At 44.7% G+C, this 19,381-nt stretch overlaps 1 pseudogene; it reads left to right on the top strand.

Moving 5' to 3' along the window:
- The first annotated feature begins 6,710 nt into the window (after positions 1 to 6,710).
- On the top strand, positions 6,711 to 19,279 carry LOC116739341 (annotated as a pseudogene).
- Positions 19,280 to 19,381: the final 102 nt, after the last annotated feature.

Raw genomic sequence — 19,381 nt, forward strand, 5'->3', positions numbered from 1 at the left:
CCACTGTCACCATGGGCAGTGTCACCATGAGCATTTCCACCATGGGCATTATCACGCTGTGCACTGCCACCAGGAGCACTGTCACTGTGAGCACTATCACTGTGAGCACTGTCACCATGGGCACCATCACCATGAGCCCTAACACAGTGAGCACTGTCACCATTGGAACTGTCACCATTAACACTGTCACCAAAGCACTGTCACTATGGGCACTATCACCATGAGCACTGTCACTGTGGTAACTGTCAACATTGTGGCACTCATGTTAATACTGCTCATGTTTGCAGTGCTCTCGGTGATACTGTCAATAGTTTCAGTGCAAAGGGTGACAGTGTTAATGGTGATATTGCCCACAGTGGCAGTGCCCACAGTGACAGTGCCCATGGTGATAGTTCCCATGGTGACAGTTCCTGCAGTGATAGTGCCCATGGTGACCATGCCCATGGTCACAGTGCTCATGGTGACAGTGCACATGGTGACAGTACCCATGGTGGCAGTGCCCATGTTGGCAGTGCTCGTGGTTGCAGTGCTCATGGTGTCACTGCCCTTGGTGACAGTGCTCACAGTGATAATGCCCATTGTGACAGTGCATATGGTGGCAGTGCCTATGTTGACACTAACCATGGTGACAGTGATCTCAGTGATACTGCCCATGGTGACAGTGTCTATGTGACAGTGGCCACAGTTTTAGTACACATGGTGGCAGTGCAAAAGGCTGAGAGTGCCCATGGTGACAGTGCTCATGGTGATAGTGCCCATGTTGACACTGAACATGGTGATAGTGACCATGATGACAGTGCTCATGGTGTCAGTTCTCATGGTTTCTGTACCCATGGTGACAGTGTTCACAGTGACAGTGCCCATAGTGGCAGTGCCCACAGTGAGTGTGCTCATGGTGATAGTGTCCATGGTGACAATGACCATAGTGTTAGTGCTAACATTGATAGTGCCCATGTTGACAGTGCTTATGGTGACAGTGCCCATGGCGACTGGGCTCATGGTGACAGTGCTCATGTTGACATTTCTCATGGTGACAATGCTCACGGTGGCAGTGCCCATGGTACCAATGCTCACTGTGGCAGTGCTCAAGGTGATAGTGCTCATGATGACAGTACTCACGGTGATACTGTCAATGCTTACAGTGCCCATGGAGACAGTGCTCATGGTGACAGTCCTCACGGTGATAGTGCTCACGGTGATATTGCTCACAAGAACAGTGCCCATGGTGACTGTACTCATGGTAACAGTGCTCATGGTGAAAGTGCCCACAGTGACATTGCTCATGTTGACAGTGCTCATGGTGGCAGTTGACAAGGTGATAGTGCCCATGGTTGCAGTGCTCATGGTGATAGTGCTCATGGTGATAGTGCTCAAGGTGGCAGTGCCCATGGTGACAGTACCCATGGTGAGTGCAAATGGTGACAGTGACCGTGGTGGCACTTCCCATGGTGACAATGCACACTGTCCATTGCCCATGGTGACGTTGCCCATGGTGTCAATGCCCATGGTGACAGGGTTCACAGTGACAGTGCCCACAGTGACAATGCACATGATGATAGTGTGTATGGTGACAGTGCACATGGTGGCAGTGGCCATGGTGACAGTGCTCATGGTGATAGAGCACATGGTGAGAGTGCTCACAGTGTCAATGCCCATTGTGACATTATTCATGGTCACAGTGCTTACGGTGAAAGTGCTTATGGTGCTAGTGGTCTTGGTGACAGTGCTCACGGTGAGAATGCCCATGGTGACAGTGCTCGTGGTGAGGATGCTCACGGTGATAGTGCTCACGATGATATTGCTCATGGTGACAGTGCCCACGGTTACAGTTTTTACAGTTATAGTGCACATGGTGACAGTGCCCAGGGTGACAGTGTTCATGGTGACAGTGTCCATGGTGACAGTTCCCATGGTGACACTGCCCTTGGTGACAGTGCTCATGGTGACAGTGCTCACGGTGATAGCTCCCATAGTGGCAGTGCCCATGGACACAGTCCCCATGGTGACAGTGCTTATGTGATACTGCTCACATTGGCAATGCCCGCCATGAAGGTGCCCATAGCTATACTCCCCATTGTGACAGTGCCCATGGTGACATTGCCCAGGATCACAGTGCCCACGGTGACATGGCTTACGGTGGCAGTGCCCATTGTGACATGGCTCACGGAGGCAGTGCCCATGGTGACACTGCTCATGGTGACAATTCCCATGGTGACAATACTCACGGTTAGAGTGCCCATGGTGACAGTGCCCATTGTGAGAGTGCCCATGGTAACAGTGCTCATGGTGAAATTGCCCATGGTGACCTTGCCCAAGGTGATATTGCCCATGGTGTCAATGCTCATGGTGATAGTGCCCATGGTGACAGTGCCCATTGTGAGAGTGCCCCTGGTGACATTGCTCATGGTGATAGTGCCCAAGGTGACAGTGCCCACAGTGAGAGTACCCAGGGTCACAGTGCCCATGGTGATAGTTCTCATGGTGAAAGTGTCCATGGGGACAATGCGCATGGTGCCAGTGCTGAAGGTGATAGTGCTCATGCTGATATTGCTCACGGTGATAGTGCCCATGGTGACAGTGCCGATGGTGACCCTTCCCACAGTGACACTGCCCTTGGTGACAGTGCTCATGGTGACAGTGCCCATGGTGGCAGTGCTCATGGTTACAGTGACCATGGTAACAGCACTCATGGTGACAGTGCACACAGTGGTAGTACACATGGTGACGGTCCACATGGTGACAGTTCTCTCGGTGATAGTGTCCGTGGTGACAGTGCACACAGTGATAGTGCCCATGGTGACACTGCTCATGGTGACAGTGCTCACAGTTATAGTGCTCACAGTGATATTGCTCACGGTAACACTGCCAATGGTGAGTGTACCCATGGTGACTGTGCTCAGGGTGAAAGGGCCCCTGGTAACATTGCTAATGGTGACAGTGCTAATGGTGACAGTGCTCATGGTGACATTACTCAAGGTGGCGGTGCCCATGGTGACAGTACCCATGGTGAGAGTGCAAATGGTGACTGTGCCCATGGTGACACTGCTCAAGGTGATAATGCCCATGGTGACAGTGCCCATGGTGGCGTTACCATGGTGACAACACCCACTGTGGCAGTGCCCATGGTTACAGCGCATATGGTGATATTTCCCATGGTGACAGTGCTCACAGTGACAATGCCCATGGTGACAGTGCTCAAGGTGACAGTGCTCACGGTGGCTTGCCCAGGGTGACAGTGCCCATGGTGATAGTTCCCATGGTGACAGTGCCAATGGTGACACTGCTCAAGGTGATAATGCCCATGGTTACAGTACCCATGGTGCCAGTTCTAACAGTGACAATACCCACTGTGGCAGTGCCCATGGTGACAGTGCTCACAGTGATAGTGCCCATGGTGACAGTACTCATGGTGATAGCACCCATGGTGACAGTGCTCATGGTGGCAGTGCCCATGGTGACAGTGCTCATGGTGATAGTTCTCATGGTGGCAGTGCCCATGGTGACAGGGCTCACAGTGGCAGTGCCCATGGTGGCTGTGTCCATCGTGACATATCTCACGGTGAGGGTGCTGATGGTGATAGTGCCCATGGTGTCAAGCCTATGGTGATAGTGCCCATAGTAAGAGTGCTCATGGTGAAACTGTCCATGGAGACATTGCCCACGGTGACAGTGCCCGTGGTGATAGTGCCCATGATGACAGTGATCACGATGAAATTTCCCATGGTGAAAATGCCCATGGTGACAGTGCTCAAGGTGATAGTGCCCATGGTGACAGTGCGTATGGTGACAATGCCCATAGTGACAGTCCCCATGGATACAGTTCTCACAGTGACAGTGCCTATGGTGACAGTGCTCACAGTGACAGTGACCATGGTGATTGTGCGCAAGGTTAAAGTGCAAATGGTGACGGTGTTAACAGTGATAGTGCCTATTGTGATAGCACACTTGGTGGTCATACACATGGTGACACTGCTCACGGTGATAGTCCCATTGTGACAGTGCCCATGGTGGTAGGGCACATGGTGTCATTGCAAAATGGTGACAATGCCCATGGTGAGGGTACTCATGATGATAGTGCCGATGGTGAGAGTGCTCATGGTGACAGTACTCATGGTGGCAGTGCCCATGGTGACAGTGCTCATGGTGGCTGTGCCCATCGTGACAGTGTCCATGGTCACAGTGCCCATCGTGACAGTACCCATGGTGACAGTGCTTATGGTGATTGTTCCCATGTTGATAGTGCCCATGGTGGTAGTGAACATGGTGGCAGTGCACAGGGTTATATTGCCCATGGTGACAGTGCTCATGGTGACAGTGCTCATTGTTGCAGTACCCATGGTGACAGTGCTCACAGTGGCAGTGCCCATCATGGCTTTGCCCATGGTGACAATGCTTATGGTGAGAGTGCCCAAGGTGACAGGGCTTATGGTGTCATAGCTCATCATGGCAGGGCCCTTTGTGACAGTGCCCATGGTGACAGTGCTTATGTTGATAATGCTCATGGTAGCAGTGTTCATGGTGATACTACTCATGGTAACAGTACCCATGGTGCTGTGTCCATGGTGACAGTGCTCATAGTGAGAGTGCTCATGGTGATATTGCCCATGGTGACAGTGAGCATAGTGAGAGTTCTCACGGTGACAGTGCTTATGGAGACAGTGCTCATGGTGACAGTGCCCATGGTGACACTGCCCTTGGTGACAGTGCTCACAGTGACAGTGCCCATGGTAATAATGCTCACTGTCATAGGGCCCATGGTGACAGTCCTCATGGTGATAGTGCTCACGGTTAAGTGACCATGGTGAAAGTGCCCATGGTGACAGTGCCCATGGTGAAATTGCTCATGATGGCAGTGCACATTTTGGCAGTGCCTATGGTGACGCTGCTTACGGTGATAGTGCCCATGCTGGCAGTGCCCATAATGACATTGCCCATGGTGACAATGCTCCCGGTGATAGTGCTCATGATGATAGTGCCCATTGTGGCAGTGTCCATGGTTGAAGTGCCCATGGAGACTGTTCTCACAGTGGAAGTGCCCATGGTGGCAATGCCCATGGTGACAGCGCACATGGTGACATTGCCCATGGTGACCCTGCTCAAGGTGATAATGCCCATGGTGACAGTGCCCATAGTGGCTGTACCCATGGTGACAATGCCTATGGTGGCAGTACCGATGGTGGCAGTGCTCTGGGTGATAGTGCCCATGGTGACAATTTCTACAGTGACAGTGCCCATGGTGGTAGTGCAAATGGTGGCAGTGAAAAATGCTGACAGTGCCCATGGTGACAGTGCACATGGTGATAGTGTCCATGGTGACTGTGCTCATGGTGTCAGTGCTCATAGTTGCAGTAACCATGTTGACAGTGCTCACACTGACAGTGCCCATGGTGACAGTGCCGATGGTGACAGAGCTCATGGTTATCGTGCTCACGGGGATATTGTTCATGGTATCAGTGCCCATGGTGACTGTACCCATGGTGACAGTGCTCATGGTGAAAGTGTTCCTGGGGTTCAGCTTTGGATTTGGCCCCACCTCTGCATGTAGGTCACCTGAGGGTGTCTGTTCTTTGCTCAGACAGGATGGGGTTAAAGGAGCCACTGATTAGGGGGCTCTGGCTCACTCAGGCCGGGGGGAATGAAGGGTATGGATACGGGGTGAGCCTGCAGCAGCAGAGTCCGGCATGATATTGCACCAGCCGTAGGCACACCATGGGTTCTCCTGGGGAAGTTGTCCCTTGATCATGGGACCCTGGCAGTGGTGGGCTGCAGAAGCTCCTGGGAGGGGAGGTGGGGATAGTGACCTGTGCTCACACACAGGTTTCTTGGTGGTTGCAGCAGCAGCCTTAGCATCTCATGCCCGTCTCTGTGGTCCTCCCTGATAGCCATGGCTCACGCCCGTCTCTGGAGCTCCTTTAAGTGGTGCTCATTATCACCTCTCGTCACGCACCAGGAAACAAAGAGGCAAGAAAGAGTCTCTTTTCCCAGACTCCCTCCCGGCTAGCTGTGGCACACTAATATCTTCAGGCTATGTTCATGCCACCAACACCAGTCCTCTCCCTGCTATCTAAGCTCAGAAGCCCAAACCTCAGCTCCCAGCCCCCGCCCACCCTGGTGGGTGAGCAGACAAGCCTCTGGGACTGGTGAGTACTGGTAGGCACCGATCCTCTTTGTGGAAATCTCTCCACTTTGCCACCCACGCCCCAGTGGCTATGCTCTCTTCCATGGCCCTGAAGCTTCCCCACTCTGCCACCCATAGTCTCTGCCCACGAAGGGGCTTCTAGTGTGTGGAAACCTTTCCTCCTTCACAGCTCCCTCTCACTGGTTCAGGTCCCATCCCTATTCTTCTGTCTCTGTTGTTTCTTTCTTCTTTTGCCCTACCCAGGTATGTGGGGGAGGTTCTTCTCTCTTGGGAGGTCTGAGGACTTCTGCCAGCATTCAGTGTGTGTTCTATAGGAACAATTCCAAGTGTAGATGTATTTCTGATGTATCTGTGGGGAGGAAGGTGATCTCCGCTTCCTACTCTTACACCATCTTCTCCTGTCTCAATTTCTAATGTCTGAAAGTACCTTACATACACTGTTAGTAATCTTCACAACCATTTGAGCTGGGTAAACTCAGTCAGGATGGTCAGAATTATTGAATGAATGAATGAATGAGTAAAACGTTCAGTAGCTTTAACGTATCTGGGACAGTCATAGTCTAACCAAGTTTCAATCCATAAGCATTTATTTACAATTCTGAAAACTTCCACATAATTACAAACGGGACAATAGTAGTAAATTACTATTTGTATAAATAAAAGATACAAGTTAGCACAACATAGTTTACCAGCTTTCAAATAGGCACATTCAATTTGGTGCTAAGTCATAAAATATTCTTCTGCAAATTATGAAAAATATCCAATAAGCATGTAATGGCCAAAAAGTACAAATGATACAAATATCTATAGATATGACAATGTACAACTTGTGATATAAATCTATCAGAAACTAGAAAATCTATGTAGGTCTTATAGTTCCAGCTTGCTAAAAGATACAGGCTTTGGGTGGGAACACAAAAAATCCAGACCTGGCCATAACAGGGTTTCCAGAAAGTATGGGAACTAGCAAAGCGTAGGCCTCTGGATGGCAGTGAGTCCAACATGAGATAAAACAGTGCCTTAATGGATATGTTGTATGCTGGGATGGAAAATATAGGAGCAAGGGATATTTGGAGAATCAGACAACTAAGTATTTGACACTAACTAAATCTACCAGTATCCGATAGGGCTTCAGGTACCATGCAAGAGTTTGACGGATTCCAGTATTTAATTAAATCACAATGTGACAATGGGAAGAATTAAAGAGAGCCTCAGGGATAGATGAACTGGGTATGTTGCACCAAGATATGTCTCAGTTAACCTGATGGGTTCAAAATGCAGGAAGTGGGTATACGGGAGAAGACAATACCCTAACTCTAACAATAAAGGTGTAGGTCAGAGTAGGGCTTGATGTTCCTAAGTGTTGAAATAGAGCTCTTTAATTTCTTCCTCCCACATGTAAGATTCTTTTAGAGGTTAAGGTGATGCTGAGCCTGCAAGCTAAAGTTAAATGGCTGGAACTAGGGAGAGAAAATAAGTTACATAGCCTTGGAACCAGGAAAATCCTAACTAAGGGTTTACCTAAATAGAAGTGAAGTTGGAACAGAATATTTTAATATGTAAACATTTTACTGATACCAAAATTTGTCTTACCACACTTCCCCCAATCTCTCACCAACTACTCTAACCTGCAGTAGTTATGGGTCCCTTGATTTCCATGGAAATATAGAGAAAAGAGACATTGATCTGGCTTACAGGTATTTAGTAAGTTGTTAGCCTCACATCACATATTAGTATCATGTAAGTAGGCCATCTGAAGTAGGAAGCTTAGGGGAAAAACCTTGAAAAAAACTTAAAATCTTAAGCCACATCTGTATACTACAACACCTTTCACAATTTCTTCTCAAATAAGCATCATCCCCATCAGTGAAAAAACTCATATCACATAATAGGAGAAACAGCCTAAAAATTAAATGTGTGTTTTTGGAGGTCCTATCTATGGGATATCTTCCTGGTACTAGAAAACGCTCAGAAAGTTCAATCTTTGCACCCCTCCCTGAAAGCTTACCACCAAGGAAAATGACTAGATCCATAGATTTCCTCCCTCAAACCAGCTTACCTCACATATAAATCATTAGCAACTCATCCTTTACTCACATTATCACAGTCACAAGAGTGGTTAGGGAGAAAAGCACTAACCAGGGGAATTTAAACAGAGGCAATCAAGGCCAAGTTGGCTAGAGGGCAGATATGTGCTCCTTACACTGGGATGCATAATGCGTCTCACAGCAATGCCTTTTTCACAAACGCTTTTTAAAATTTCTCCACAAAATCCAACAGGTCTAATTCGTTTATGATCCTCAAGATAAAAAATCATCAAGAGAAAAACAAGCAATATGTCTTACAATGTTGGAGTTCTTAAAAATGTGACAAGGAAATAACCATGTAGACAAGACCAGAGCATTTTAAAAAATCTGTATTCTACAAACATACCAGTAAATGCTATAAATAAGGTAATATGACATAAAACAAAATGAGAAATATATGTAAGACTGTTCCCTTTAGTGTACAGAATTCATGGCAGTTGCTGCAGTACCGAGCTACTTATATCTATGACTGTCTGTTCTGGTAATACAGAATGAGGACAAAGTGTGTCAACTTGTTTCCCACAGAAACCAAAAAATCTAAATGAATCACTTTTCTCCTGTGCCCTTTCACCTTATCTGCTCCCAGTTCTCCACGAAATGTCCTCCTCCTTCTCTAATTATTCTCCTCTTCATTTTGCTAGGCCTTGCACCCAAGCATGCAAGACAGAGAATCCTAGAGGTCCAAGATTCTAGTTATTTGTAAGGGGGAGGAGATTACAGTAACTGCCACACTGTATATACTTCTGTGCAAAGAAAAAGGGGAAGTATTCGAAATGTCTCTAACATATAAAAGAGCAGGATGGCAGGATACCTTTGTGGCCCAAGGAACCAGAACTACCAAATTATGGAGAAACAATTGCAACCAAAGGCTGAAAGAGGAAAGGTCTGCAACCAGCTCTGTCTCCTAGTTCTCTGGTATTTGCTTCCAATGGGCAGAGTCTGTTATGTGAAGCATCAAGCACTGAAAAGAAGACTCCTGCTGCTGGAAGTTGAGATCAAGTAACATCCATGAGGGTAAGAATGCAAGATCAAGGTTTGTCCTAGACACAATGCCCATAAGGGAAAAAATTAAAAAAAAGAAAGCAGAAGAGAAATGTAACTCCAACCTGACCCAGCCTAGCCCAGCCAAAGGAAGGTAGGAGTCAAGGAGATGAAACTGAAGGAGAAGAGCCTTGGACCAGAACATTCTCCACAAGTTACACGCAACAAACTTCACCCTACTGTTTAACCAAGTTACAAAAAGAGTTTCTTAATCCCTACTTTTGCTCCTTAAAAGCTGCTATAAGTTCACTAATTAGACAGACATGATTTCAGAACAACTGTAAAAGTTCAAACTAGATGGATCTTGCCTTCCTAAGGATATTAATTAAATAAGATATATATAGCTCTAAGTATATGATACATAAAATATAATACTCTGTAGAATATTAGTAACTGTTAGTAAATTATATTAATGAACGTCTGTAAGATATGTTGCAATGATTTCCTTAATGTAAGAGCCTCGGGGAGGTAAATCTGTCTTCTAGGATTTCCTCCCCAGAGCTCAGAAATTTAGGTGTTGTTTTAGCTCTCCTACACTCTCTCCACCCATACCTGCCTTGCTGTTGGGAATAGGACCTCCCTATTGGCTATCTCATATATTTAAGCTGCCTGCTTTTGGACATCATTCTGCTACCAAACCCACTACCAGTTGGTAGAGTCTTTGGGTTTCCGTGGAGTTGTTTGTAAATAAATTTGCATCATCACAAGTGACCAGTGACCAGTGACCAGTAAACAGTGACCTTTGTACTGGACACATGCTCCGTTCAGCTGAAGCCACTCAGTCATCCTCTGGTGTTGTCTCCTCATCCCTTGTATATGCAGCTGATGCTTCCTCTTCTTCTCTGACCACGTCAGGTAAGAAAAGAAACTTTTTAAAGTTTTTTGTTAGATATGTTTTGCCCCTAAATTTACTAGTAGATTCAAAATAGCATGGAATAATGAGGGAACGTATTGAACTAGAAGTCTGGAGACCTAATTTCAGTTTTGATTTTGGCGTTTACAAACTGTCTGACTTTGGACAAATCATTGACTCTCTCACAAAGCCTGATTTTCTTCTTATCTGTTACGTTAGGATAATACATTGGTTGACCACACTGATCCCTTCTTTTCTAATATTGTGCCTTAAAGTGTACCCATGTAGAAAATGAAATCAGAGACTTCTCAAGAGTGTTTCAACAGAAACACAGAAAAGCCAGGTGACATAGAAAACTAGCAATATATACCAAGAGGTTTCATCTCTAATGGTCTCCCTCCACTAATATTTCGACTAGTTGAAAAGAGAAAATAGGGAGAGAGAAGCGAGAGTACTAAGCTATTGGGAGGCACAGAGTCAAATGTAAGGACGTTTAGGATAGTTTGCATCAGCACAGGCCAACAGGAACCAAGAGATAGGAAAAAATATAAGAATGAAGAGGGAAAGCATAGAGGAGCTCTCAAGAAAAACATAGTTTGCAATGGAATGTTGATGGGAACCAAAGATTTTAAATTAAAGCAGAAACAGCATAGAGTGAATTCTGGTCAGAGCAGGGCAAAACAAAGTTGATTGTAGCAAATCCTTATTTTCACAGACTAAGAGGAAAGTAAGGACAGAAGAGTGTATCACCAGGAAAGGCAGCTTACCAGAAAAGTCATACTCAGTTTTTTTCTTTTATTACCTCTCTGAATACAGTTGGCAGTTGACAGTTTTGAATATAAACATTTTAGAAATATGTTCTAGAAATGATGCTTCCTATGTACAAGAAAACAAAGTGTTTATCTAGGGGTCTGCTTTTCAAAATTTTATTCTTTCTAATTTTTAAACTATGTAGACGTTTTACCAATTAAAAATTTTAAACAATATCTTCGAAACTGAATCAGACTTTGGACAAATCATTGGCTCTTTGTGGACATATTACATAACGAAATATGTGGACAAATCATTTCCTTTGTGTGATATGTACGTTCTAAGGCAAGGTTGCTTTTCATTTTTACAGTTCTTTCCTTCCTAACACAGACAGCACATTGATCAACAGCCATCATTCGTTTTTAGATCTTAGCTACCTAAGAAGAAAAAGAAAATGTCAAGCCCCACAGCTCTAATTCCACATTGAGGGAATATGCTGGCCGTCCAGTGGTTAGGACTCGGTGCTTTCACTGCCAGGGACACGTGGCATGGCAAAAAAAAAAAAAATCCACATTATCTAAAACAATATTGTACAGTTCCTTGGATTCTCTTACATTTGAAAATCTTTTTTAATTGGCTTCTAGTGATGATGTTTTTTTTAGGTTTGGGATGTGATCTCCTTGGATGTTGAAGATGATTATAAACTAAGTTCTAAGATAAATACAAAAACCTTCTGGATACTTTTTAAGCTTCCTTTCTCCTTATTATATATTTCTATTCTTTGAAATATATATTTCTACCAGACTTAATACCTGTTACTTGCTGGGTAAAAATATGAATGAGCACAATAATGAAATACTTTTACACTTATTATTTTGCTGTCTGCTTTGTACCAGTTTTCATTGAAATACTTGTCTACGTATATTGAGGCTATCTATACATTCACATTGATTGCATTTTTTTCTTGTTATGCATTTTTACTGAAATATCTTCTCTGTCTGTATGTATTAGGTAGGAATTCATTCAAAATCACCTTCTATCCAGGTTTTTCGTTAATAGTATTCACTGAAATAGAGTGGACAAAATTCACTTTCATAATATTGCATGTATGGTACAGAATGCCATTTGTTAGTAAATTCATTATGCTTTGATACTTGCCACATACCCCAGTTTTCATTAATAACTATGTATTTCTTTTTCGTTATGTAATATGTTTTTCATGATTTTTCTTTGTCTTTCTAGAACTTATTGTATCTTCCTCCATATAAATAATACACAATATATCAGTTTATTCATGTATTAATTATTACTGCTATTTTTATTGGTGGTGGTGTTATAACCACTTGACAGATGAGTAATCTGAAGAAAGCAGATAACATTTTTCTTTCCAAAAGCACTTAAGAAATTCACTTTCAGGTAATCATTTTGCGGTAGGATGAGAAACCAGGCTTGAAGAGGGTAAAAATGACTCTTTAAATTTACCAGTTGGACTGAGCTATATGTGAACTCTAGGTAATAGCGTGGGAACTGCACAAGCAAAGTGAGACACTGAAAGTTACAATGGTAATAGCCGTACTGTTTTCTAATGGACAAAAAAAAAATGCCTATATTATAAAGTTCTGTTTCTCCTGCTTTCTGGCAGTATCATGCTCAGAGTAGCGTCCTGGCAAGGAAGTCAGGATACTTAGGTTGTGAAACCTGGTAAGGATACTAACGTAATGAGAGAACTTGAACAAGTCAACCCGACCTCTCTGAGCCTCAGTTTCCTTCCTCATGAAATGAGACTGTGAAAATAGAAGTTCTCTAAGGACCTCCTAGGTCTAAAATGCTTCCAGTCTAGGAAACAGTAGAGAAGTCAATACTAGTGTAGGCTGAAGGGAAAGATAGGGCAGGGAGAAGGTTGCTTCCAACCTAGAGAACAATGTCTGAACTATACCACTTGGGTCTTCTGCCCATCTGTGCCCAACATGGGAGCACAGGCAGTTAATACAGAAGAGTGTAAAACTGCTCAGTCCTTACAACCATCATAACGGTCTGATTTTTGGTTTCTCAGTAAGTATTGACATTAGAGGTGTCCTGATAGCAAGAACCTTAAGAAAATGTTGTTCCTCAAACATAGTGAGAATTTATCAATCTCCCTGATTTTTTCATTACCCTCTTGTTCTTACAGAAAATTTTCAAAATCCATCTGTACTTGGAACTCTAAATTCTCTGCAGCACTCTCTTCCTATGGTGAGCAATGCAACTTCCCTAACAGGAAGTGTCTGCAACTTCTCCAGGGTCTCTTCTCCTGCCGTCATTTTGGCATCAGCTAGGACTACCTCTTTCAGGACACTCATGGGTAATGCCGACCTTCACCAACATTCTAGCACAACTATGTAATCTGGAGTTGCTGACCAGAGCCATATCTCCACTTCAGCTGCTTCCTATCCAGGCGTTCTTGAGTGGGACATCACAGGAAGCACTGAAAAGAATTCTTCTTCACTCGGAGACTTTACTCTGGCAGTCACTGACCAGCACACAGCTGCTTGCTCCATGTTTATGGCAGTCCAGTATGATAAAACTTCAGACACCAATAACATAGTCCCTCTATATCCATTACTTTCTGCAGCCTTCCTCAGGGAATACCATCTCAAATTCCAAACCAGGGACACAGACTGTAACTTCCTTACCAGGAAGGAAGGCAAGTATATGACTATAACCAAGGCACATTAGGGTCTTTACTGTATGGAGAAGTTGGCTCCTTCCTGCAATCCTATGGCTCTGTGTCATTCACACGAAGTAGGGCCTCTGTTCAACCAGAAATGGTAATGGTACTAAAGGAGAGTCAGCCCACATATATCCTACTGCCAGCTTCCAGCTCTGGAATCTACTACCCTGTGTCTGCTCAACCCATCACAGAAACAACTTTTCAAGGTGAGTACAAACATCAAGAAAGTTGAACAATGAGGTCAGCATTCAAAAATGGGGTCAAATCTACAGCTGGGGTGTGGTGTATAGACAGGTAGAATTTAGATCCTGAGCCTTTAATAACTACTACCTTCGCTCAGGGCTCTCTGGTTTTAGACTCTATATAACAACACCTGGGGCTTCTCTGGTGGTGCAGTGCTTAAGAATCCGCCTGACAATGCAGGGGACACGGGTTCGAGCCCTGGTCTGGGAAGATCCCACAGGCCGTGGAGCAACTAAGCCCATGTGCCACAACTACTGCGCCTGCATTCTAGAGCCCGTGAGCCACAACTACTGAAGCCCACATGCCTAGAGCCCAGGCTCCACAAAAAGAGAAGCCACCACAATGAGAAGCCCACACACTGCAACCAAGAGAAACCCCCACTAGCTGCAACGAGAGAAAGCCTGTGCACAGCAATTAACACCCAGTGCAGCCAAAAAAATACATACATAAAATAAATTAGTTCAAAAAATAAATTAAAAGAGAAGAACACCTAACGCAGGTGGGAAGGTGGGACGGACACTGCAAAGGTCATCTATGCTACAGGTACAAGAACCCCGAGAACATACCAATAGGTACCACATTTTTCACTGCTGTATCCGATTATTCCCCCTGTACTACCACACTGTATCACTCCCTTCCCTAATCTACTGCTAGAGTCACTTTGGAAGGTGTTTCAGAACTCTTGGTATGATAGTGCCAGTTTAACTGTCCTCACTTCCTTGTTTTATACTAGGATTTAAGACCATGTCATCCGAGATCCTGTCCAGAGCAAGCAGGCTAATATTTTGTCTTTGTTTATATATTTCATCAGGAAGGGCTCTACTCCCTCTCTTAGTTCATGGTATGAAGTATTCTTAGCCTGTCAGGAAAATGGGGAGAATTGAAAGGACTCTATATGAGGATGCTAGGCATTATAAAACATTTCATTTTTAAAAAATGAGACATTTTTTATTTGACTTATAACAATTCTATGAAATACAAAGAAAGCCAAGACTCAGTGACATGAAATAATCACCAGTAAGAATTACAACAGTCACCATTTATCTTATAGGATAGGTACATGATTGCTGTGTTGGTGTTTAGGTGGAGCATGTCACTTACGAGGGACTGACTACTTCCTTGATTCCTTTGTAGGGATGGAGACTTCCCTGGTGATGAAAAACTCCCTGGGATTGCAACCTCCAAGCCAGACATCTTGTGTGACACAAACTCAAGAACTCTGCAAGTCCTGCAGGAGCAGAAATATTCAGATACTTGAGAGTAACCACCACCTGAACTTGGGGACATTTCAGGGACAGCTCCAGTCCAGAATGTCAGTAGTCTCCTGGCCCTGCCTCCAGCTCCAAACCAGAGTGAAATAGATAGTAAGAACTTGGAGAATATTAATATCAAGCTTTCAAAGCTTCTGGATGCCTACCAGATCCCAAGAGAAAACCAAGAGCCTCCACTACTCCCTTTAGAAATCCTTGATATTCACCAGCTCCTGGCCTGCACTGATCCCCTCAGCAAAGAGAAGCAGCCTGGCTCTGAAGATGCTGATCTGGAAAAGAACAGCCTGAGTCTTGAGGACCTAGGGACACTTGAAAATGGGATGGAATCTAGCAGTGGTTTAGCAGACATTACTACACTAGCGGAAGATATTCACCTTCCCCAACTCTTTAATTCTTTGAAAGATCTTGATCAATCCAAAGGTGCAAACGTGATCAAAGCCAAGACAACAGAGCCATTAAGGTGAATCAGGTGCAGGAAAAGCCAAGTGTCATAAAGGTTCCCTCTGATCAACACAGGAAGAACAAACACAAAGCCTCTGAGCCTATCAGTGGTGCTCCCAATGCCAGAATCCAGCCAGAGAATTCAGGGTGCCTGTTAGGGGAAGAAGTGGTTCTATGCAATGCTGCAGTCAGTGACTGGACTCCTGTGAACACGGCCAAGGATTCTAAAGGCAAACCTCAGAAAGCTGCATCCAGAAAGATCAGCAAAACAAAAAGCCATTGGTAGGAAAATACCAAAAGGACCAGAGGAAGAAAGAAGGCTGAAGGGAATATAAGCAGTCAGGGAACAAAGTCAAGGCAGAAGGGAAGCCAACACTTCCCCAGACGAAGCGAAAGGAACACCAAACTTAGCTTACCCAAGAGAGCATTAAAAAGCCTCGAACCTCCCTAGGCATGCACATGCTGGAGTCTGTGAAGGTTTTTCATGCACTGGGGAAGAAGAATGATAAGAAAACTGGGCTTGCTTCCTGTCAGGTATTGGGAAATTCAAGCAACACTAAACACCCACAGCCACACCCAGCTATCCAGCCATGGCGGCATATCCCACGTGAGGGTAAGAGTTCTGAGAAAACTGAAATTAAAGCCCAGAAACCAGACAGTAGTGCTGAAAAAGAGTGTCCATCTCCATCCCAGTATGAGCTGCCTCCTCCTGGGAAGGTCAAGTTGATACCTCTGCCTTTTTCTGCCTGGGAAAAGCCTCAAGCTTGACCTGCTCTTCAGTGACCACAGTCTCTAGCCTCACATCGCCCTGCTGTTGCTGACCATGCCCAGTCTGCTTCTACTAACTCAGCTCAACCTGCTGCAGTCAGTTCATCCCAGCTAGCTCCTGCCTCTTTACCATGTCCTGCCAAACCAGCTCAGCCAATTGTGACCAACCCAACCCAACCGCATTGGACTGACCATACCCAGCCTATTGTCTCTCAGTCTGCCACTCCCAGGCCTGCACCCTACAAAACTTCACCTTGCGGGGGGAGCCTGTTCCCCCTGCTGAGACTAAGCGCTAGTCCCCACCCAAGGTCCAAACCCCATTTCTACTCCAAGACTTCAGCAAGCAATGAATTCCATGGAGGGAACACAATGTCCCTGAGCCAGTAATGTCAAAGCCCATCGAACAAGAGCAGAAGCCAGAGCAGGAGGCCATGAAGAGGTGGGCCCAACAAGAATGTGAGAATGCTGCCAAACACAACTCTTTGGGGAAACTGCAATTTTTCATTGAGAGGGAAAAAGAAATGGAAATTGCTGACTACTACGGATATTTAAAGTAACAGCTGCTAGGATTGTTAGTGCCACCTTGGGTATCACCTGTTCTTCCAAATATAGATAATATAGGTATAAATTTCTCCTTTTATTTTGATACATTTTAAAACACTAAAATTTAATAAATATAATAGAATTAATAGGTAAGTAATAAAACTTTTGAATTTTGAGATGTTGCTAACTGTGACGTGATTTTTTTTGTTTTCTTTTGTTTTTGATGGGGTTGGAATCAAAGTCTGCATGAGATAGGAAGGACTGAAAGTTGGATGCGAGAATGAAGGAAAGGGATAAAAACTGAGGAAACAGGAAGGAATGTGGCCCAGGGCTAGGAAGGCCAAAAGAGATTTATGGATTTATGAAAGGAAGCAGGAATTAGGATGAAATGGCAGAAGGAAAAAGCAGTGTCAGAGGTCAGGGTTGAAAGAAGAAAATTTGAGTAGAGTTGAAGATGACGGAAGATGAGTCTTGGTTTAGTAGGAGAAATAGAAAACGTCTCTTGGGGAGGTTGGCCTTATGTCTCACAACCACCCCATAGGTATTTAAGAAACCAAGAGGTTCAGGACACATCTCTGAAAGGTTTGAGTTGCCTTATTCAGGTGTGATTATAGTGGGAGAATAGGGAAATCCCCCAGAGAGGGAGCTAGGGCTCAGAGTTATCCTACGGGCAGCTGATGACAGGGGCAGAGCAAAGGGAACTGTGGCATCAGGAGGCCCACGAATAGGGCCTGGTATGTAAATCACCATGTACTCAACACCTAAGCACCAGGGCAGCTAATGCACTATTCAGTTAATCCTGGCAGCAACAGGCAAAGCCAGTATTCCTGTTCCACTTCACTTAGAGAGGTGCAGCAAAGGGCTGACATCACATCGCATGTGGAGTTACAAGGCCTCAATTTGAGGCCCAAATGCCTCCAAAGTCCTCAGTATTTGCAAGTGCCCGCAGGCGGCCCACCTGGCTTACAGAGCACAGCATCCTGAGGTTACTGGTGGACGAGATCAAACTTATGGACAGGCCTAAATATTAACTTCAGGGGCTTCCTCCATTGACCAGGGTGCGTGCCACCTTCTATAAACATCACCATCAACTGAAATGCACAAGAAAAATCTGATGGAAGCGTCCACTCTCATGGGAGAGAGCAGTCGGGGCACGCACACTGGGCAGCCGCTCCAACAGCCACAGGACGCAGGCACCCAGCGGTTCAGGGGCTCACTGGGAGGCCTCATGGGCAAGCTCGAGGGAGTGAGGATGGGAGAGAGCAGCGGGGGGGGGGGGGGGGCGGGCGTCAAAAGTAATGCAATGGGGAGAAGGGAGAGATGGAGACAGTGGATAGTGACCATGGGAAACCTGGCAATTTTCATTTTCAAAATTATTTTTTGGAGATGTCATTCACATGCCATAAAATTCACCTTCTGAAACTGCAAATTCAGCATCATTTCGTATATTCTCAAACCTATGCCACCATTACTGTCATCTAACCCATCAGGTTTTCATCACCCCAAAAAGAAGCCCCCGTAACCATCAGCAGGTTCTCTTCATCCCCTCCTCCTTCAGTCCCTGCAACCATTAATTTCCTTTCTGTCACTATAGTTTTGCCTTTTCTGGACATTTCATGAAATAATACAAATGTGACCACTATGTGTGGCTTCTTTCACTTAGCATAATGTTTTCAAGTTTGTCCATGTCATAGCATGTGTCAGTACTTCATTCCTTTTTATGACTGTATAATATTTCACATATACACCACATTTAAAAAATCCATTCATCCATTGATGGGCATTTGTTTTTTTACACTAATAATCTCCATTTATTGACAGTTTATTCTGTGCCAGGCAGCACCAGTCTAAGTTACTGACCTTATTTCACAGATAAAGAGGCTTGGAGAGTGTGAAGAGTTTGCCCAAGATTAAGAGCTAGTAATTTGGGGAACTGGGGTTTGAACTCAGGCGAACTTCAGAGGTAATAAATTCACATGACAGAACATTAGAAAAGGTACACAAGGGTATTCAATGAAAAGTCACCCTTTTCCCCATGTTCCTCAGCCACATATTTCCCTCCTCAGAGACATCTGCTTTTGCCATGCTGTGGATCCTTCCAGAGAACTATTTATACCTCAACATGTATGTATCACAATTTATTGACTAACCTGTCCCACTGATTTGAAATGTCACTTTTATGGTATAATAGATTCTTACACGTAATTATATTACTTTTTTCAGAGCTGTCCTGACTCTTTTTTGCCTATCTTTTATGTTTTCCATTTCTCTAAAATTCTTTTTATCTTCTTTTTGATTTAAAATGTTTTTCCTTTTCTTGTTTGTTTCTCTTAAGGCATTATCCATTATGTTCATTCACTTGTATTATTTTATTTAATTTATTTATTTTTGGCAATGTCAGGTATTAGTTGCAGCATGTGGGCTCTTCATTGCAGTGCGTGGGCTCTTCCTTGCGGCTTGTGGGCTCTCTAGTTGTGGCACGTGGACTCCACAGCACGTGGGCTCAGTAGTTGCAGTGTGCAGGCTTAGTTGGCC

Source organism: Phocoena sinus, chromosome 14, assembly GCF_008692025.1.
Source record: "Phocoena sinus isolate mPhoSin1 chromosome 14, mPhoSin1.pri, whole genome shotgun sequence".
NCBI lineage: Eukaryota > Metazoa > Chordata > Mammalia > Artiodactyla > Phocoenidae > Phocoena > Phocoena sinus.